This window comes from Peromyscus eremicus, chromosome 5 (genome assembly GCF_949786415.1).
Source record: "Peromyscus eremicus chromosome 5, PerEre_H2_v1, whole genome shotgun sequence".
NCBI lineage: Eukaryota > Metazoa > Chordata > Mammalia > Rodentia > Cricetidae > Peromyscus > Peromyscus eremicus.
The window spans coordinates 120,656,367-120,679,836 of NC_081420.1; the positions used below are offsets into that span (position 1 = coordinate 120,656,367).

At 42.5% G+C, this 23,470-nt stretch overlaps 1 long non-coding RNA gene across 1 annotated transcript in view; it reads left to right on the top strand.

Annotated features, from left to right (window-relative positions):
* LOC131910763 (uncharacterized) overlaps positions 1 to 23,470 on the top strand; it is a 42,431-nt gene that overhangs the window by 15,721 nt on the left and 3,240 nt on the right. Inside the window, exon 2 of the long non-coding RNA XR_009379215.1 lies at positions 5,249 to 5,342. This is a non-coding gene — a long non-coding RNA (uncharacterized LOC131910763). The remainder of the gene's footprint in view (positions 1 to 5,248; positions 5,343 to 23,470) is intronic.

Here is a 23,470-nt window from a genome sequence, read left to right on the forward strand (position 1 = left end):
TAGCATAGTTTAAAAAACACAAGCAGGGATTTTTTTTTAATTTGTTTTGAAAAAAATTGAGTTAAAAGGTGTTAATCTAATTTGAAAATCCTCAATTTGCCCTGGAAAAGAAAGTAATATTAACAGATTTATGATGAAATTAAGGCCTTTGTATCATTGTCAATTCTCACAATAACTGTAGAGTTTCCAACTTAGAAAACAGTGAGTCCTTAAAAATTACAGGACTTTGAGTATGTTTTTTAATTAGCTTTTTAAAATACATGCTTAATTCAGCTTTACTCTCTTTTAAAAATTATATCGTAAGATCAAGGATATTTCCCTTTAAAATAATAAAGGCAGTTTAAGTCTGATGGACCTACTTCTAAAACTTTGATAAAGCGACCATCTTCCTTTATTTCTAGACACAGCGAAAAACTAATGAATAAGTTTTTATGTCACAGGAAATTATACTAGAAGCCTAGTGGCTTAAGAACTTACAGAGAGCCAAAACCCGTGGGACCCAGTGGGAAGGATAATATAGTATATTCCTGACAGACAGAAACAAAGCCTGAAAATCTGACTTTTTCTTTGCAGAAGTAGGGCAATACCATAGACTCAGGCAACAGAGTCACCAGGATCCATGTAGTATCTTCCTACGGCTTTTACAAGATGACAATTATCCAATAAGGAACTTCAAAGAAGCAACCATATCGCAAGAGAGATATTACTCTACTTCCTGTAAGTGGAGTGACTTACATAGTTTTTGTCACTAGGTACAAAAACCCTATAACTATTGAATATGAGAGATGAGTTCAAAGCAGCCTCCATGATAAAGGAAATTAAGTCAGTCATTGCAACCAAGTAAAGTACAAGGGCCAACTTAACTTAACTTTAGATAAACATCAATCTGTGTTTTTAAAAGGGTTTGTGTGTCCTGTGTGTGTATATGTGCTTCAGCAGGGAATGAACTAGAACAGTTGCCCAGGAAATAGTGAGGATTGAGAGTAGTTCTTTGGGAAAAGGAACGATGGCAAAGAATGTGAGGAACACAAATTTCCTGGCCAGAGAACACAGGTTAGGGCCTAAGTAGCATAGCATGGGTCTTGAGAAGGCGGATGCCAAGACAGCGTTGGAAAGCAGAGTGATCTGGGCGACAGTGGATGTTGCTTGGATTCCTGGATTGGAAACAATCAGATGAGTAAAGTGTACTTCGGGGTATATCTATGAGGCACATCCAGAGAGGCTCAGCTCAGAAGCGCTCTGACCTAGTGATGAACACCTCGATGCATTCACAATGTGATGGCATGCCTGGGAAAAGGTAGAAGATAGGAGACGGGCTCTAGCGGAAGGAAGCAGGTCTCTAGAGTATCCTGGATGCTATGTCTTACTGTGTTGTCATGTTCGTTCTCTGATTCCTGGGCACTGTAGGCAGCTAGCTCTCATCTAACTATGCACTACTGTGTACGACATGTGCTACCACCAGGATTTTCTTCCAAAGTATGTAAGAATAGGCAACCAAGGAATAAATCCTCTGAAACAGTAGCCCAATACGCTTTCCCTGATGTTGAGCAGTTTGTGTTAGGTGTTTGTTTAAAGCAAACCTGAACTAATACAATCAAGCATATTATCTAAAGTGGAACACTTGGAACTGGGACACTGCTACCAACAGTCTCCCAGGGATGATCGTACTAACTGGGTCTGTCTCAGAAAACATTTGGTGCATGCTTCCCTGACTAAGAAGTGAGAGAATAACCGTGAATGTACCTAAGGTCATTATGATGATAGGTGTGGTAGTTTGAAAGAAAAATGTCCCTCCTAGGGAGTAACACTGTTAGGAGGTGTGCCCTTGTTGGAGGAAGTGTGTCACTGTAGGGGTGGGCTTTGAGGTCTTCTATGCTCAATCTATGCTCAGTGCCATAGTTGCTTCTGCTGCCTACAGATCATTATATAGAACTTTCACCTCCTTCTCCAGCACCATATCTGCCTACATGCTGCCATGCCACCCATCATGACAATAATAAACTATATCTCTGTACTGTAAGCCAGCCCCAATTAAATGTTTTCCTTTATAAGAGTTGTCATGGTCATGATGCCTCTTCACAGCTATAGAAACCCTGACTAAGACAATAGAGAAGAACAATTCATGGTTCACCAGATTCCTGATCTTAAGTTTAGTGTTCATTCTTGTGAATTGTCTGGGCTTGTTCTTAATTGCTGTCCCCTTTTCTTCCAATCAGCATTATTATTTACTTCATATTGTAAACATCACATCACTTCAGATGGCTGTGTGGGAAGCCATTGTGCCTGGGTTCTGAGGGTGGGTCAGTCTAACCTCCTGTAGTCACACCAACCCCAGCAAGAAGAACGGTTCCCCCACTTTCTAGTTGGGAGGTCTGTCTCTATCCATATCCTCATCTGTGAAACAGGGAAAAGAGAGACTTTTTTCCAGGCTATCTTAAAGTCAAATGATCTACAAAAGTCTTGCTGTGATACCTGGCATGGACTCAATGCCGCTTCCTGAAAATTCCCCCAACCATTTAAACTCAAAAAGGAGAAAAAGTCATCTGTCAGCTCAACTATCCTGGTTTACTTATTTGTTTCATAACTTCATTGAGTCCCTCAACATTCTTCTAGGTGACCAAAAACTATAAAAACACAAAACTCTCCATCTTAAAGTCACAGAGTTTCTAAGATCATGAGGAAACAAAGCAAGAAGAAGAAACAAGTGTATATAAAGTTTCAGCCACTAGGAGGCCACTATTCAACTATTCTGCTACCCAGCTACTCCACTACTCAACTACTCTGCTACTCAGCTACTCCACTACTCAACTACTCTGCTACCCAGCTACTCCACTACTCAACTACTCTGCTACTCATCTACTCCACTACTCAACTACTCTGCTACCCAGCTACTCCACTACTCAACTACTCTGCTACTCAGCTACTCCACTGGCATGGACCACATGATGACCGTTGTGTAGGGTCAGCTCAAAGCTTTTTCTGGATCTGGGTGTTACCTGTCGGTAAGCCCGTTACAGAAGCTGTGTCTGGCCCTCTAAGTCTGTCATGGCAGTTGTGTGGTCAAGCTGTTTTAGGCCTACACACACACACACACACACACACACACACACACACACACACACACACAAACTACTCCACTACTCAGCTACTCCACTATTCAGCTATTCCACGACTCAGCTACTCTACTACTCTGCTACTCATCTACTCAACTACTCCACTGCTCAGCTACTTTTCTATTTAGCTACTCTGCTACTCCACTACTCTGTGAGACCAAAATGAGCCATCTTAGAAATAAGACCAAAATGCTTTCACCCAAAAACTAAGGCCTAAGATTTCTCCTTCTAGGAATAGGCCAATGGTTACTGAAACAAGTCAGTCCAGATTCCAGAAATCAGGAAGCGTAAAAGTACAGAGTCACAAGATAGTCACTAGGTAATGCCTGCCGGACTATGGAATGTCCTCTCCCTGGTTTCCAGGGTAACTGACTATAAAAATGCCCCCACCTGAGGGCAGCCAATGAGAAATGGTGGCTGGTAACCACTCCCTTAGAAGTAAGATTAAGCCATGATTTCTAGAAAGCCCCTAGAAGCGAGCTAATCAAAATTGTACCCGTACTAGCACCCCTAAATGATGTAACCTTGTGATTTTTCCCTTTAAAAACTGAGCTTGTGGACAGGCGGGCACTTCCTCCAGCCTCCACTGCATTGGATGTATTGAACAAAGTCCCTGCCTAGGCTTGTATATCCAGAATTAAACCTTGCTTTTGCTCATCTTTGGTGGTCTCTCTGGGGGTCATGATCTGGGCACAACATACTCTACTACTCAATTACTCTGATACTCAGCTACTTGGTTATTCAGCTACTCCACTACTCAGCTACTCTGCTCCTCAGCTGCTCAACCATTCAGCTACTCCATTACTCCATGGTTCCCTGCTGTAAGGACCAACCCACACTGATCAGAGGATTTTGTTGCTCTTTGGAGAGTAAGAGAAAGAGCTTTCCCAGTTCCAGAAAAAGAGATCATATGCGTGTATTGAAAAGATCATTTTTGTTATGCCCAGATTGCGGGGACCCCCAAAAGACCACCACGGAGACCAAATCCCACATGTAAAAGCAAAGAGCCTTTATTTTTAAGCTCTGGGGCTTAGTCTCTCTGTCTGTCCAACACAGCGGTGAGAGCAGAGAGCCCTGAGCCCAGGCAGGGTAGGATTTTTATCATGGCAGAGATTGGGGTGAGGGGATTTCCAGGGTTCAGGACCCTGATGGGCTGACAATTGTCTAGGGGTATCTGTAAAACAAAAGTAGGTGTGTGCTAGACTCAGGGACATCTGGTTGGAATTTTTGGGATGTCAGGTACTTCTCCATCCTTGGTGGATCCCTGGGTGGTTTCAGCTTATAGCTTTTCCTGGATCTGGGTGTTGCCTCCCAGTAAGCCTGTCACAGAAGCTCTGTCTGGGCCCATAAGCTTGTCATGCAGCGGTGTGGTCAAGCTGTTTTGGTGCCCCTCCACAATTTTGATGGCATTTTCAGAACAGAGCAGGGCATCAGAGTAACAGTCCATTCAACAATGTATTTCACTAGCTCCAAAAAGAGATAGCTTGATTTCCCACCAAGAAATAAGGTGATTATACCACCAAACCCAGAGCTGTTCAAGAAAATTGAATTGTTTCAAATTATTGGACATATAAATATCAGATTCATGTTTTTATGATTTTCTGTTATAGAAAGGCTCAAATGGATTCTATAATAAAAAGAAATTGTTGGTTAGGATACCACCACTTTATAATTGGTGCTGACAATGCACAGGTATAAAACAGAACATCAGGAGAAAGTCAGTGTATGGTTTTAAAACTGAAATTTGGGGGTAAGAGGTGGTTCAGCAGTTAAGAGGTTCAGTTCCCAGTACCTACATGGGAAATTTACAATCACCTGTAACTCTAGCTCTCTGCAGGCCTCCTCAGGCCCCCGCATACACATGGTGCACAGAAAACTCAAACAGGTATGTGCACATAAATGTAAATACATCTTTTTAAAGTAATATTTTAACTCAGTGACTATCACTGTATGCACAGTGTGGTAGTTTGAATGTAATTGCCCCCATAAGCTCATAGGGAGTGGTACTATTAGGAAGTGTGTTGGAATAGGTGTGGCCTTGTTAGAGGAAGTGTGTCACTGTGGAGGTGGGCTTTGAGGTCTCATGTATGTTTAAGACACACCCAGTGTCTTAGACCATTTCCTGTTGCCTGCAGGTCAAGATGTAGGACTCTCAGCTCCTCCTCCAGCATGTCTGCCTGCATGCCTCCAGGTCCCACCATGATGATAATGGACTGAATCTCTGAAAATGTAAGCCAGCCCCAACTAAATGTTTCCTTTATAAGAGTTGCTGTGGTCGTGGTGTCTCTTCTCAGCAATAGAAACCCTAAGACACACAGTGCATGAACACTGTACAGGTATGACACTCGGGCATCTTCCTATTTTGGTTGCTTCAGAACAAGTTCTACTGAAATTATTTGGAATGTAGATTCCCTAGTAAACTTTTACTAATTTTATAACTCTGGTGATGCTTAATCTAAGTTTATATCCAGGAACAGGGTATATAGGACTATTTTGTTCACCCTTGTTTATGAGTTCTAGCTCTCTTAACATTTAAACGCAGAAACGAAGCAAACCTGTAGTGAGCATGGAGGCTGTGTGATGTGGAAACAAGGAGGGGAAACATGTAGCAATTCCCACAGGAAAGCCCAAATCACCAGAGCAGCATGCTGGTGTCTGCCCTGCCTGAGAATCTGTTTATAGGACATCCATGGGCAAAGCAGAGCAAAGAAAGCCAATGCAGACGATGTTTCATTAATGTTTCAGACAGCGTGTGCCCTGACTGGGAGGTATCTAGTCCCACGCCTGTGCTGGGTACTTAGCTGTCAAGAAGAAACAGTGACTCTGAGAGAAGACTTATTTTATATTTTCTCCACATCTTCCTTGTTGTGTCCCATATAAAACAACAAGATTCCGTATACTAAGTGGCTCAAATTGCACTTTTCATGTGAGGAGCTGGATCAGGTGGAGTTTGCACACTGATTATAAGATAATGTTTCAAACTAGGGAATGTATTTTAATGATGGGCATTAAAAAAAAGTTCATTAGTGCATCTACTTAACAAGTAACACTGAAAACATAAATTTGTTTTTTGTGTTTGCTCCAAGGAACCCACAACAAACTGCCGCTTCACTAATTAGCCAACCCCAGCAGCTGCTGAGAGTGTGAAGGGCATGAAAAGAGGCAACATTTAGAAAGATGAGATACGTTGGTTGGAGAGTTGGCTCAGCAGTTAAAAAGAGCACTTGTCGGTCTTGCAGAGGACCAGAGTTTGGTTCCCAGCACCCACAAAGTAGTTTACAACCATCTGCAGCTCTAATTCCAGAGGATTTGGTGCGTTCTTCTGACCTCTGTTGGCAACAGGCACGCACATGGTGCACATACATATATACTCACACATAGAAAATAAAATAAATAAATCTAAAAAAATTAAGACAGTATAAAAATTCTTTACAATAATAGGCACTTACATATCAGTATTAACAGGAATTAAATGTCTAACCAAGTGCTAATCCAGGCTGAGGCAAGAGCACAGCTTGGGCTATCAGTGAGTTCCAGGATAGCCTGGCCTACAGGGTGACCTTATTTTAAAAAAAATTAACGAATAAAGTGCTAGAAAAAAATATTTATTACTAAAAACCACCCTAGCTTAACATCTAATCAAGAACATACCAACTTTGAGAGAAAAAAAATTGCCTGTTCAGCATTTGCCGTGTTTAGTGTTGTGTCCCTAAGAGACTACTAACGTGCTTAGAACATGATCAAATGAGTGAATTGTAAATGAATGAATGAATGAATGAACTGGGAGAACTTCCTAATTTTATAGCTAAGCAACATGTATCCACAAAACAAACAAATGATTCTAAATCAAATCATAAAGCATCAAAAAACTAACCTAGGCATTTGATACTAGATTATTTCCTCAAAGAATTTTGTGAGTGCACTTAGTAAATATTTAGTAATGGAGATGGGGGATGAGCTATACCTCACAGTTTGTAACCATTGCTCTGATGAGCATCCTTCATACAGAAGGTTAAACGTGCCTAAAGGTTTCTCTGCCGCCTTTCTATTTCTCAGCCAGATACTCGGTGCTGGGGAAGTCATAGAAGAAAGCAATCACTGCCTCTCAGTTAAGTCACGTGCTCACTTGAGACACCCCTGATTGGGTATCCCAGGAAGCTCGCCTGTGCGAGGGTACTTAGCCTTCTAGGAGCTTGTGGCTGGTCCTGCCACACAGGTATCAGAGGTTTGTGACCAGACTCCAAGGTTCCCTCCACTTTTAACTTCATCTTGCATCAATGTGGTGGGCTCCAATTAACTTCAAAGACCTTTCCGTGTGTAGAAAAACGCTGATGAAGCGGAACGAAAGCTCAAAGCTTGTTTGAAACTTGTTAGAACGTTAATAGATCATGATTATCACTACGTAAAAATAGAAAGTTGGTGTCAAGCTCCAGTCTCATACACACACACACACACACACACACACACACACACACACACACACGTTTCTCCATTGTTTGTCACACACAAATTCACTCGAGATATGCAAGGACAAATAAATACAGCTTGCTGAGTTATCTCCTACGTTTATTTACAGTGAACATGTTTGATAACCACTCTTTAATTAGGGAAATACTTTGAAACTTTTCTCTTTGTTTCACATTCAAAACACATTTGTTTTCCATTATGAAATAGTTTGTAGAAAGCGCTGAACCAGAAACCTCACTGTGGGCCAGTCGGGCCTCACCTTCACCCAGCACCGTTGGATAAAGCGTGCTTCACGGGCAATTGTACCTATTGCTTCCAGACAGTATGAGAAAAACCCCTTCCCTCCTCCCAATTCCCCCCAAAAAGTCAACGTTCTCTGGAGGGGAGGGGACACAGTTGTAGAAGAGCTTTGACTGTGAGAGAAGTTGAGAAGGACACCACCAAGTTTCTTAAGAAGAAAACAGCTATACAGAGGAAGAATACAGGAAAAGGAAGTGCTCAGGGGCTCCTTATTGATCACCCTGTTGAGAACTCCCAAGCGGCCCTTAGACTAGTTACTTTCTTTGGCAAAAAAAAGAGGATGGATACGAATTAAGACATGGATGAAATAGTTTCAAGGTGAGAAATCAATAGGCCACCCTGGGGGGCTTGATGGTGCCCAGGAGATGACCCTGGATGACAGTCACCCCTGGACCTCGAGGTCCGTCTTGGCTATCTCTCCTCTATTCCTGCCCTAGACAGGGCGATGTTGTTCCCTTCATTTCTCTGATTATTATGCAGTTTTCTCGTAGAAGGAAAGCTGGTAAGAGTGGCACTGTGATGAAAACAAGATGAATGGTGTTTAACCAAGCTGCCCCACATGACGAGATGCAGCACACGCTTCCGTGCTTCATTCCAACCCGGGTAGGTGAGCCTGGCTCGTCAAGAGCAGATTGGGACTTAGACTGCCATTAGCTGAGTATTACCAGAGTTTTCCACTTGAAGTCTCATAGGGTACAGATACTATGGCAATAAAGTTTTCCTAGTTTGAATGACACTTAAAAGTTATAGTGACCTTACAACAACCTTACAGTAGCAATATAGTCACTTACAGTCACTGTAACAAAATACCTGAGAGAATCTATTTTAAAGGACTATCATTTCGGCTCACCGTTTCAGTCGTCTCAGGTTGTGCTCACTCAGTCCTTTTGCTTTGCCTGGAGTCACCTGGTACCTTGCGATGGGAAAGCATCGTAGAGGAGGCTGGTCATCCTCATGGTATCTAGAAGGCAAAGAACCACAGGAAGAGACTTCAAGGACACAGGGATAGTGACAGAACTTCCTCACAAGAAGCCCCACCTCTTCCGGATATCACTGCTTCCTGCTGGCACCATAGTGGAGGATCGAAGTCTTCTATGCAGAGGCCTATGGAGAACCTATGGAGGCCTATGAAAATTCCAAAGAAAGTGATGTAGAATGTAAGACATTCATTCCACAAATTTACCAATGGGCACACGCCATGTTCAAGGGTCTATGGGCAGAAGATTAAACTATCCTTTGCCTTAGTCTCCACAAATTTTGGCAAGTCCTTGTACCTTCACAGTCTTAGATTGCTCTATACACCAGAACTTTCTGAAAATTTCATTCCACCTAAGTTTCTTGGCTCTCAATAAACCTTAAATTTAATTTTTTCTAGCATTCACTTTCCTTCTTCATTTTATTGTGTGTGTGTGTGTGTGTGTGTGTGTGTGTGTGTGTCCCTGCATGGATGTCTGTGCACCACATGCATGCCTGGTACCCTGGAAGGGCAGAAGAGGGTGTTTGGGGCCCCTGGAGCTACAGTTACAAGTGCTGGGAACTGGAAGCAAGTCTTCCGTAGGAGCCACATCGCTCTTAACCCTTGGCCATCTCTCCAGACCCATTAGCATTTTATTTTATGGATTTTATTCAACATGGTTTTACCATTTGATTTCTAAATTCTTTCCTCTCTGGTTGTTCAGCTTGCTGTTATGGTAATATCTCTGCTTGTCATTCTCTTTTTGTAGCTGCTGACTTACTCCATTTATCTGTTTGTGGTCAATAAACACTCACTGAGCACTTCATACTTGGCGTCATATACGTTAGTATTAATGGGAGTGGTAAGAATAACATGTTTCCTTATTCATAGTTTACTGTGAAGTTGCCACTTGTGATGGCTGTTCTTGGCTGTCAACTTGACTACATCTGGAATTAACTAAAACTCAAATGGCTGGGCACACCTGGGAGGGATTAGTTCTTAATGAAATCACTTGAAATGGGAAGACCCATTTCTAATCCGAATCTTTTGAGGTGGGAAGATCCACCTTTAATCTGGACCACACGTTCTGCTGGCAGCCTGCATAAAGGACATGGAAGAAGGAATCTCCCTATCTATCTAGCTAGCTAGCTGCTTGCTTTCACTCTTGATAGCAAGTCCATTCCTTCACTGGCATTAGAGCCTACTTTTTTCTGAAATCTGGCATATACTGAAGACCAGCTGAGACATCCAGCATCATGGACTGAACAATTCCTGAATTCTTGGACCTTCTGTTCATAGGCAGTCACTGTTGGATAAGCTGGACCACAGCCTGTACGCCATTCCAATAAATCCCCTTTCTACATACAGACCATTCTGAAAGTTCTGTTCCTCTAGAGAACCACCACAGAGTGCTTTGTATGTGATGTGGTTAAAGTGACAGAATTCTTACTGGTATTTGAAACAGACCAAGTCAATTGCTTTGTGGAATTATAGACTAAAATTTTTATCGTTGAAAGTATTAAACCTTTTAAATCCACAATTTTTATTTTAGAAAATGTCTATCATTATTTTTTGGAAACAAATGATTAATTTATGTTTAGTAACATACTATTATACAATATTTATGTGAATATAACTATATATATAACAGTATGTATGAATGGTCATTATACTCTGATTGTCTCTTTACGCTGTGCCTCCATCAATTTATATTTATATCTTTAAAGCTTCCATTGACCAAAAGTACTGCTTGCTAAAAATTTTTGCTCTCAAATACACAGATCATAAATGCTAATATCTGTCTCTTTGAGATAACTTTTAAGTAAAACAGGCTTAGTCTTCTGACGACCTCATGCAAATAGCCATGGCTATGGTTCATGATCACTTAGTTATATATGATTGAAACAGGCATGTTAATACAAGAAGAAATAGACCCCAGAATAACAAATATATTAACAGAAAAAGAGAAGCATTATGTGAGGATAAAGGGATCAGTTCATCAAAATAGCTTAGCAAACACATATATGTATTACCGTACTTACAGAGTTTCAAAATACACAGAGAGAAACCTGACTGAATGGGGAGGAGTCAGTGATGAACCTATATAGATGGTTTGAGAATCAACACTTTTTTCTAGCAGTTAATAGTACATATAAAAAGAAAAGGAAAAAAGAAGGGATATTAAAGGTGTAAAAATAACACTAACCAACTTGACATTAGTGATGAGATAGAATATGAAATAGACACCAAGACAGACTATATTTGGGGGCATGAATTAAAAAAATAAGTCAAAAGGAAAATTTGAAGGTACATGAAGCTGAATAGAACACATTGTACCAGAATGTATAGCTGCTTCCAAAGTCAGAATCAGAGGGACATTTGCGCCATTAATGCTTATTAGAGAGGAAGTCCCAAGTTAATGATCAAAGCTGCTACCTTAGGAAGCTAGAGACAGACCTCACTCAGAGCAACAGTAGGCGAAATAGGGAAAATAGAGATGTGTGGTTCAAAGAAATAGAGACAATAACGACAACAAAATTAATTCAGGAGAAAATAGTACGTGCAGAAAACAAAGATACACTAATGTAAAAAGGTGTACATTATCCCTAAAATGGATACTGTAAAATCTGCAGTGGAAGACATGTTCAATCTATCATAGAAGACCAGCACCCGCCACCACTAGAGGAATGCTAATAGCAGCAATGCTGAGCTGCCACTCTACAGCTGCTAGGGTAGCTAAAATCACTAACGCTGGAAACAGAGAGCTGCTGAAGAGACAGAGCATCAAGTCCTCACACACAGAGAGGAAGAATGCAAACTGACACAGTCATTCCAGAAGAGGATTTGACAGTTTTTACAAATAGCATACACTTTGCAGATGGCCAAACAATCATACTTCTACATATTTACTGAAAAGAAATTTTAATATTCAGGTAAAAATCTTACCTATGCATATCCATTTCAGTTGTATTTACAGACACAGAAATGTGGAAACAATCCAGAAGTCCTACAGCAGGTGAATAATCCATAACTGCAACATTAGTGAGCATCAGGGCACAGCTCCGAGGTGGCCAACCACAGAGACAGTCTCCAAGGCACTCACACTCTGCCACTCCGCTTACACAATATATTATCCAAAAGACAAAATTGCTTGACAGGAAACAGATCCCACGGTTGCTAGGGAATGAGGGGCGGGGAAGGTGTGACTTCAGAAGCATAGGTGTAGACCTTTGGGGAGGTGGAAGTGTCCTGTGTCTTGATTCTGGTAACAGTTCCACAAATTTATGCATGCAATAAAATTCATAGAACTCAACACAATTTTACATGTTAATTTTAAAATATGTAAACAACAAATAATGAAATGAAAGATGCTAAAGAAATAACAAGAACAGAAATAGGAATTAAATGCTTGCAACATGCATTGGTCCCTAGAGGGCTGTCTATCTACAGGAAGACCTTCCTATCCTGGTGAACCTGGGAATATGACCCGACAGGTGACTTTCAAGTCCCAGCTGGATCTATACGTTAACCACTGTAAGAAGGTGTTTCACTCGTTCAAATTGTGGCTGGCTGCCATGGATAGAGCATATTGCTTAGGGAATTTTTTTTTCTAAAATGGCTCTTGGGACTAGAATGAATCATCTTATATATTAACATATTTACTTCTGCGAGCTGTGTGTGCTCATACATGGGTGGTGCTGGTGTTGTGCATGGATGCTATGAAGTAGATGAAGAATGCTGTGCCTATAAATGCTTTGGGATGCTTTCAAGGAGAAAAGACCTATACTACAAAGGCTGACACCCACACATCCTGCTGGAAGAAACTTCTGGACCTTCTTCATGCACCTCCTTCCAATGGGTCTACATTGCCCTGCCCCAATTATGGACACTCAGAATTTACTTCTGGGAAGGCTACATCATTTGGAGTATGAAACGGAGGGGTGTGTATCACCCAAATCACTGCTTTGGTGGAGAGATGAAGAAGGTAGTAACATCATTCTGAAAGGGAACACACACACACACACACACGCATACAGGCACGCACACAGGCACACACTGGAGTCACATGTGCACGTCCCTCTGGGAAGGACCTACTGAGACCGTCAACTGTAGAGCTTTAGTTCACAGCCTCTCAGTCTCCCTTCATGAACTCCAGTCCTTCCCTGACCTCTAGGACCCTCCGCTCTATTGGTTTTGCGAGCGAAGGGAGCAGAGACAGGAGAGGAGACGGTAAGAGCCGGGAGCGCAGTGGAGCGTCGAGCTGAGGATGGAGATGGGGTCCATGATGCACACAGTTCACAGTCATGGGTGAGTGGACTGCAGACAGCTGGGCAGTGGCTCCTCCAGTTCAGGTGTGACAGCGCTGCTAACATAGAAACAGCACCATTCCCAAAGGGGTGGTTTGCAGGTTCGGGGATTAGTTGATTAACTGGCTTTTTATTTATTGTACCGCTTGTCATCAAGCCCAGGGCCTTGCATAGGCCATGGTAAACAAGCTGTCCCCACTGATCCTCAGCCTACGAGGACTTAGAGACTCGAGATTTGTTTTTTGGAAGTTTTTTGTTTGGTTGCTTTTTTTATTTTTGTTTTTGTTTTTGGTGTGTGTGTGTGTGTGTGTGTGTGTGTGCATGCGCGTGCGCGCCTCTGTGAGAGTATATGCACAGAGACCATTGCCCACTGGAGAGAGACATAGTGGTTGTGAGCTGAACTCAAATCCTCTGTACTTGTTCTAGAACTGTTGATCCCTCCGTCCAGTCCTACACTCTGCTTGAGACATGTTGAGTCAGCGTGCCTAGAGATGGAACTCAGATGTCTACATGTTACAGTGCAGAACCCCAGATGTTCTCACATGTTACAGTGCAGAACCCCAGCACTTCTCACATGTTACAGTGCAGAACCCCAGATGTTCTCACATGTTACAGTGAAGAACCCCAGATGTTCTCACATGTTACGGTGCAGAACCCCAGATGTTCTCACATGTTACAGTGCAGAACCCCAGATGTTCTCACATGTTACAGTGCAGAACCCCAGCACTTCTCACATGTTACAGTGCAGAACCCCAGCACTTCTCACATGTTACAGTACAGAACCCCAGATGTTCTCACATGTTACAGTGCAGAACCCCAGCACTTCTCACATGTTACAGTACAGAACCCCAGATGTTCTCACATGTTACAGTGCAGAACCCCAGATGTTCTCACATGTTACAGTGCAGAACCCCAGATGTTCTCACATGTTACGGTGCAGAACCCCAGATGTTCTCACATGTTACAGTGCAGAACCCCAGCACTTCTCACATGTTACAGTGCAGAACCCCAGATGTTCTCACATGTTACAGTGCAGAACCCCAGCACTTCTCACATGTTACAGTGCAGAACCCCAGATGTTCTCACATGTTACAGTGCAGAACCCCAGCACTTCTCACATGTTACAGTGCAGAACCCCAGATGTTCTCACATGTTACAGTGCAGAACCCCAGATGTTCTCACATGTTACAGTGCAGAACCCCAGCACTTCTCACATGTTACAGTGCAGAACCCCAGATGTTCTCACATGTTACAGTGCAGAACCCCAGCACTTCTCACATGTTACAGTGCAGAACCCCAGCACTTCTCACATGTTACAGTGCAGAATCCCAGCACTTCTCACATGTTACAGTGCAGAACCCCAGATGTTCTCACATGTTACAGTGCAGAACCCCAGCACTTCTCACATGTTACAGTGCAGAACCCCAGATGTTCTCACATGTTACAGTGCAGAACCCCAGCACTTCTCACATGTTACAGTGCAGAACCCCAGATGTTCTCACATGTTACGGTGCAGAACCCCAGATGTTCTCACATGTTACAGTGCAGAATCCCAGCACTTCTCACATGTTACAGTGCAGAACCCCAGATGTTCTCACATGTTACAGTGCAGAACCCCAGATGTTCTCACATGTTACAGTGCAGAACCCCAGATGTTCTCACATGTTACGGTGCAGAACCCCAGCACTTCTCACATGTTACAGTGCAGAACCCCAGCACTTCTCACATATTAGAGTGCAGAACCCCAGATGTTCTCACATGTTACAGTGCAGAACCCCAGCACTTCTCACATGTTACAGTGCAGAACCCCAGATGTTCTCACATGTTACAGTGCAGAACCCCAGCACTTCTCACATGTTACAGTACAGAACCCCAGATGTTCTCACATGTTACAGTGCAGAACCCCAGATGTTCTCACATGTTACAGTGCAGAACCCCAGATGTTCTCACATGTTACAGTGCAGAACCCCAGATGTTCTCACATGTTACAGTACAGAACCCCAGCACTTCTCACATGTTACAGTGCAGAACCCCAGATGTTCTCACATGTTACAGTGCAGAACCCCAGATGTTCTCACATGTTACAGTGCAGAACCCCAGCACTTCTCACATGTTACAGTGCAGAACCCCAGCACTTCTCACATGTTACAGTACAGAACCCCAGATGTTCTCACATGTTACAGTGCAGAATCCCAGCACTTCTCACATGTTACAGTACAGAACCCCAGATGTTCTCACATGTTACAGTGCAGAACCCCAGATGTTCTCACATGTTACAGTGCAGAACCCCAGATGTTCTCACATGTTACAGTGCAGAACCCCAGATGTTCTCACATGTTACAGTGCAGAACCCCAGCACTTCTCACATGTTACAGTGCAGAACCCCAGATGTTCTCACATGTTACAGTACAGAACCCCAGCACTTCTCACATGTTACAGTGCAGAACCCCAGATGTTCTCACATGTTACAGTGCAGAACCCCAGCACTTCTCACATGTTACAGTACAGAACCCCAGATGTTCTCACATGTTACAGTGCAGAACCCCAGATGTTCTCACATGTTACAGTGCAGAACCCCAGATGTTCTCACATGTTACAGTACAGAACCCCAGCAGTTCTCACATGTTACAGTGCAGAATCCCAGCACTTCTCACATGTTACAGTGCAGAACCCCAGCACTTCTCACATGTTACAGTGCAGAATCCCAGCACTTCTCACATGTTACAGTACAGAACCCCAGATGTTCTCACATGTTACAGTGCAGAACCCCAGATGTTCTCACATGTTACAGTGCAGAACCCCAGATGTTCTCACATGTTACAGTGCAGAACCCCAGATGTTCTCACATGTTACAGTGCAGAACCCAGCACTTCTCACATGTTACAGTGCAGAATCCCAGCACTTCTCACATGTTACAGTACAGAACCCCAGATGTTCTCACATGTTACGGTGCAGAATCCCAGCACTTCTCACATGTTACGGTGCAGAACCCCAGATGTTCTCACATGTTACAGTGCAGAACCCCAGATGTTCTCACATGTTACAGTGCAGAACCCCAGATGTTCTCACACAACCTAAATTTGAGGTTTTAGCCTCACGATGTCTCTTCAGTTGGTGGATAAACTAACCATCTGGTATCCTTTTCCTTTCCTTCCTCCTCCTCTTCCCCCTGCCTTCTTACCTCCCATTCATCCTCTTTATCCTTCTCCTTTTCTTCCTCCTTTCTCATTCTCTTCTTCTCCCTCCCCCTTTTCCTTATTCTTCTGATTTGCCTCCTCCTCATCATCATCATCATCATCATCATCATCACCATCAATATCTTCATCTCTGCCAGAGAAATGAGAGGTGGGAGTTTTCTACAACTGGGTAATTAGTTATGAGTCAAAGTTTTGTAAAAGAACTATGAAATGTGGTATTTCCCAGGCGCTCCCTCTGTCCTAATTAGGGATGAGAAATTACAGGATTGCATGCCCCAGAGAGAACAGCCTCTCTATAATCAGAGATGCTGCCTCCAGTGCTGCCAGCACGGAAGAGCTGTTTGTGCCCCTAGGCACAGAGCAACTTCTCCCCAGGGAAGAAGGTCCACAGTCCTACAAGAATCTAGTAAAGGAGCCTGTGAACAGGAAGAGCAGAAATGATTCCATTTACAGGTATTTTGATGTGGGTAACTTCATAAATTAAGTTTCATGCTCAGTGAGCATTGTTCTGATGTGTATATGTTTCCTAATATGAAATGTCTCCCTATTATTTTGGATTAGGTGGAATTGGTAATGATGCTTTTTTTTTTTTTTTTTTTTTTTTTTTGGTTTTTCAAGACAGGGTTTCTCTGTAGCTTTGCGCCTTTCCTGGAACTCACTTGGTAGTCCAGGCTGGCCTCGAACTCACAGAGATCCACCTGGCTCTGCCTCCCGAGTGCTGGGATTAAAGGCGTGCGCCATCACCGCCCGGCGATGCTTTTTTTTTTAACACTTTAAAATGTTCTATTCTGAGTGACTCAGGTTATAAACTCTGATAATATTCATGGCAGTTTTACTACATTTTATTTGATGCTTTACACTTTTTAATGGTTAAAATTATTCTGGGTCCTGACAATAAAAAGCAATAAAAAGATGTAGCAATGGACTGGGCAGTGGTGGAGCATGCCTTTAATCCCAGCACTCAGGAGGCAAAGCCAGGCTGATCTCTGTGAGTTCGAGGCCAGCCTGGTCTACAGAGCGAGATCCAGGACAGGCTCCAAAACTACATGGAGAAACCCTGTTTTGAAAAAAAAATGTAGCAGTTGAACTCAGAAGAGGGGAGGGTGGTGGTATTCTAACTGTAAAGCGTCAGGTTCAAACTCATTATTCTGTGCTCCATTTATTAAAAACATGCAGGAATCCCTGCGTTCAGCTGCCTCATAAGTCCAGGGCAGTAGAGAAAGTTTATCCATATCTCTTCAGAAAGCTTTTTGCTTGAAAACAGTATCTTTACTTGGCCTGGAGAGATGGTTCAGTGGTTAGACGCTCTGACTGCTCTTGCAGAGGACCAGAGTTCAGTTCCCACCACTCACATCAGCTCACAACCACCTGTAACTCCAGCTCCTGGGGATCTGATGTGTCTGGCCCCCATGGGCAAACTCACTCACATTCACACGCCCTGCAATATATACACAATTGAAATTAAGAATGACAGCTCTAAAAATATCCTTTACCTATTCGAAAACTGTTGTCATAGAGAATGTTAGAGATTTTAATATGTAACGTTACAGCCTTGTGATTACAACTGATATACGTATTCTCTTTTATGTATTCCATGAAATAATCAATCAATAAAAGATACTCTCAACAATTTTAAGACGTATGCATATTGAGTGCTAGGCATTTTACATAAATTGACCTTTTATGACAACATCCTACTATTCTATTTACCTTCATTTCACACATAGAAATATTGGAATTAACAGTTCATACAAACCCATATAACTAGTAAGTAAAGCAGCTGGAGGTCATGACCCCAAAGCCTTTAGACTTTCTAGGATGCTCTTGGGTCCTCAGCTTCAGAGAGAATGATGCTGACACAAATAAGCCATCCCCTGCTGCTGCTTAGATGACTCATTTTAAAAGAAATTTCAAGTATCTTAAATAGCTAATTTTTCATAGACTCCCATTGTTGAATGAATAATGGAAAATCACTATATTTTTATACTATTGATTAAAAACAAAGAATAGTCATGAACAAGCTCTCCCCATTCTTTGCTAGTTTCCTTTTTTAAAAAATGATAAGGAAAAAACACGTAAAGAGAATTTCTTTACGTAAAATTTTAATTTTGATTACATTTATTCTCTTTCTCTCTGTGTGTCTCTGCCCCAGCTTCCGTGTGTGTGTGTGTGTGTGTGTGTGTGTGTGTGTGTTTGGATAGGGGTTGGTTAGAGGGCAACTTGCAGGAGTTGGCTCTCTCTGCCATCACGTGGGTCCTGGGGATCAAACTCCTCATTGTTGGGTTTGGGTGGCCTTTACCCACTAAGCCATTTCTCTAACTCCATTTCTTCACGTTTTAATTGGTTTTATTGCTCCTCACTTCTTTAGAATCAATGGTTTAGCAGGTTTATAACATTTCTTTTCAGTAATTTTACTCCTTTCCACATGGAACATCAATTCCTTAATGGGAAATAATGTACTCTATGGAGATATGCAATACTAGAAAGACCTGCCCCACAGAAATAGATTACACAAGACCAGAAAGACGAAGGTCAAGGACAAGGTCACGTGAAGCTGACACACCACCAAGACGCTGAACAAGTTCAAACTGGTGGCCAGACAGCCTGGAGTTCCCGGTTCAGCCATTTAACATTTCCTTTACACTGAGAAGACCCAATGATCCCAAATGTGTCTCAATGGATCTATGTGTGTCACATGTCATTGTGTGGTTTGTGTGTGTGTGTGTGTGTGTGTGTGTGTGTGTGTGTGTGTGTGTGTGTATACAATGGACTCCAGTGCTCATTTCTACTGCTCTGGTGACCACTTCTCTTTCACTGTCTTTGCTGATGTCTCATTAGGCCATCCAGGAACTCCGCCCCTTGTTTACCCCTTGTTTATACTGATATGCCTTGAGAAAACACAAAGACACAACATTCTTTTCCTAAAACAATTTCATATTTTTCATTCTCTTATTATGACTTTCAAAAATTTATCTTTGTAAAGATTTTTTAAAGTTCTGTCACTTCAAAGGAGTGGTCATTTAGCCCATTAGAATTTCTTTATGAAAGTGTAATTAGAAGCAAAGTCACATTGCACAGTCTCATTTAATTTGGAGATAGTTTTGTAATAGTCGATCACTCTACATTTTATTCAGGAGGAAAACTGCAGCAGAATTCCAGTGGAAGAAAAGGAAAGGAAAGAACATGCCTTTTTTTATTAATTAGATATTCATTAGAGCATCCTTTAGCCAAGAAGGCGCCCTAGGCCTCTATAACATAGACATCTCTTTTTCAAAAATTCCTTGAAGAATTATTTCCTGTTATCTCCTTGGTCCACTTCTCATTTTCATCTATCAACAAGATGAATAAACAACCACATTTGGCATGTTTCTGTGAGTTTGTACATTTATATCTTAGAAAACTTTTTCTTTGTTTACTTTTGTAGTTGTCTCCTTAATATGTTTTTTTAACACTGATAAAAGGACTCTCTTTTCTTGAACTTAAAAACTTCAGCTTAAAATTTTGTCTATATATGGTATTCTCTTCATCCATGAATTATGTAATTATGGATTACATTTAAAAAAAAGAACAATGCATCTGATTCTTCAAGAAACAGAAATCAGTCAAGCTACCCAGCTCACTTCAAGAGACTTTATTACCTTTAATCATTGGGTTGCATCCTTCTTTTAATCTCATTAGATAAATGTTACGATAGAACTTCTAAACAAGAAGTCACAGAGGGCAAGTCAGTTGAAGCAAATATGACATGGTAAGACAGAATTGCATTGGAAATCCATAAGAATTCTAATTTCACACACGCACACACACACACGCACACACACACACACACACACACACACACGCACACACACAATGCAGTCAATGCAGTCAGTTGTGGGAGTTTATATAATATAAATCCTGCCAGGTTTGTTCTTTTCAAGATGGATAATGTGTTAGCAATGTAGCAGAGGGAATCTGCACCACGTAAACCAAGAATTCAGAATGCAAACTTTTGGACCCACAGGATAGGTTTGTTTTATCTGAGCTTGGAAGAAAGGACCAAGGAAAACAAACCAATTTGCATCCAATCCAAATTATCAACTGGAGAGATTCTTCAACAGAATACTAGAAACAGATGTGGATGGCTTTGCTCTGTGACTGGAAGCCAGTACATGATTCCTTGCCATTTTATCCCTTTATGATAAAACCACAAGTTCCTATCCCCACCAAGAGAGAGGAAAACCCAGAGAAATGTGATAACACTTGGCCCCTAGTTCTTCTTCTCTGGAGATACTGCATGAGTTACCCAGCTCTTGACCATATGTTCTGTGCTAACAGTGTTTTCAGGATGTCATCTCGTTAGGAAATGCTTCATCTCACTGCAGAAGGAGCTGGCTCTCTGAGTTTTGAAGAACAGATGCAGTAGACCTCTTCAGTTTTTAGAAGAAAATGGGCTTTCATCAAGTAATGGTTTTATGCATAAAAAGCAGTTGAGTTTTCAGGTGGGAATGACCTCCTACATACTATATTTTCTAGATACTAACATGTTAACTTTTGTATCTTAGAAACATGAGTTCAAATTTTGCTCATTGGAAGCAATAAGCAGCAGTGTTTGGCTTGATCTCAAATTATGCTCTGGTTTTCTGCATCTTACCCCACACAAAACTCAACACCATTAACACAACTGGAAACATCTGCTACACAGATAACTTAGATGGAGTAGAAAAGACAACCGAACACTCAGTCCCTCACTAGTAGAAAGCCGAAACGTTTCACTGCTATTCAAACACAGGCAGGAAACTGTTGGAGATTCACAAATGGTGGTGAGCTAGCCAGCAGGTTCTAGGATTCTCCATAAAGAGCTGCTTTTTTTTTAAAACAGCTATTTGCCTACTTGGGTGGGCCCCTCTCTGAAGATAAATTCATGGAGATACAACTGCTCCAAAAAGCACATAGGTTGAAGGTTTCAAATTGGTGCAAAATGTCCTAGATCCTTATGAACTTAACTACAACCACAGACATTCTGGAATGTGGGACAGGGCTGGGTTTAAAAACACTAGATGGTGGAACGGTCACAGCTTAAAACTACATAGAATCACTTTCGATGAATTTCTTGGCTTGCTTTCAGCAGAGACAGGGAGAGGAGGAGGGAGGGAAGGAGAGAGAGATTAAGTCTTTGTGTAATATTTCTATAGGATATTAAACTTAGGGTCACTTACCGAGTGCGCTCATTTAAGTGTGGCCATCAGCTCACCATCATTAGTGCACACATGTTAGTCAGGCTTTTATTACTATCACAAAAAAAATAAGGTGATGAACTTATAGAAAGAGGGGGTTTACTTTGGCTCCCAGTTTCAAGGCTTTCAATCCACAGCTGATTGCTTTGGGTCAGTGGTGGCACATCGTGGTGAGAGCATGTGGCAGAGAAAGCCACTGATCCCAAAAAGGAAATCCGAAAGAGTGGGAAAGAGCAGAATGCCACAATTCCCCCCACATGACCTAAGATTTCCCATAGGTCTACCTCTTAAAGTTTCAACCACTTCACTACAGCAACACGCTGGGGCCAGACCTTCAACACCCAGGCCCTTGAGGGAATATTCAAAATCCAAATGATGATCTAGATGCTTCTTGTAATTATACCCAGTCTATGGACTTGTAACAAACAATCCAATTTCTATGGTGAAGAACATTGGAAAAGTAAAACAGTGCCTTCTGGGGCTGCTCTGGAGAAACTGGATTATACAGGAACTAGGAAGGGGCACATGTACACGGAAGCTCATTAGGGCCAAAGAAGAAGAAGGAAGAGAAAAGGAGAGTCCAACCTTTCCAAACCATTTTACCCCAACGAATGGTACCAACAAGTATCTTCAACAACATGGCAGAGAGATCAGCTCAGCGTCTGAAGGAAATAAACAGAGTTGAAGAAGGGAAAGAGAGAACAGAGGAAAGATGGCTCCCAACCATGCTCGCATGTCAAGTTCCCCTGCTGAGGTCAAATACTGAGACCAGCTGCCACAGTTCCAGTTGGGAAATGCAAAACCATACTGCATCGCCTTCTGCCACAGTTTGAACCAGAGATGAACAGAGACATAGAGGAGCTGAGATCACTTCGTCCATCAAGGGCTTCACATCAGATTCTCACTGTTCCACGGTGTGCCCAAAGATGCCTAAAATTGCCGCTGAGGCTGAGGATCCAGAAGGAAGGAGCAAACAGATTAAAAGTGAATATGAGGCATGTAGTTCCTGCAGTCCCGGCAAAGCTCTGCAGATCCCAAGTGATGTAGAACTAATGACAAGGCTCTTCAGCTAGTTAGAGGGAGGATGTACATGTCTGTGTGTGAGTGTGCACATGTGCATGTTTGTGGATGGGTGTCCATGTTCCTGTGTGTATCAATGTGTACACACATCCATCTGGAGGCCAGATGATAACTTTGGCTGTCATCCTTCCCCAGGAACTGTCCACTTTGTTTTTTAAGATGAGGTCTCTCACAAGGACAAGTACTAGCTGATTCTTTCACACTGGCCAGCCAATGGAGCCCCTTTTACCTGTCTCTCCCCCACCACACCTGTCTCTCCCCCACCACACCTGTCTCTCCCCCACCACACCTGTCTCTCCCCCACCACACCTGTCTCTCCCCCACCACACCTGTCTCTCCCCCACCACACCTGTCTCTCCTCCTCACACCTGTCTCTCCCCCACCACACCTGTCTCTCCTCCTCACACCTGTCTCTCCCCCACCACACCTGTCTCTCCTCCTCACACCTGTCTCTCCCCCACCACACCTGTCTCTCCTCCTCACACTTGTCTTTCCCCCACCACACCTGTCTCTCCCCCACCACACCTGTCTCTCCTCCCCACCACACCTGTCTCTCTTTTCGTAGGTCCTGGAGATCAGACTCGATTCCTCATGCTTACAGAACAAGCACTTTACCAGCTGAACTGCCTCCCAGTCTTTTCCCATCTCAGCTGTGCACTTGCCACTCAGAGCTGGAAAACAGACGAGATGTAGTCAGCTCCAGAAGCTGAAGAGTCTACCAGTTCTCAGTTTGAGACTATTGCTGCCACACCCATCACGCTTTGGGAGCTGATGCATATGAGAGTTTAATCCAACAGCAACCTGGCTAAGACCCAGCTAGCACACAGTGGATGTC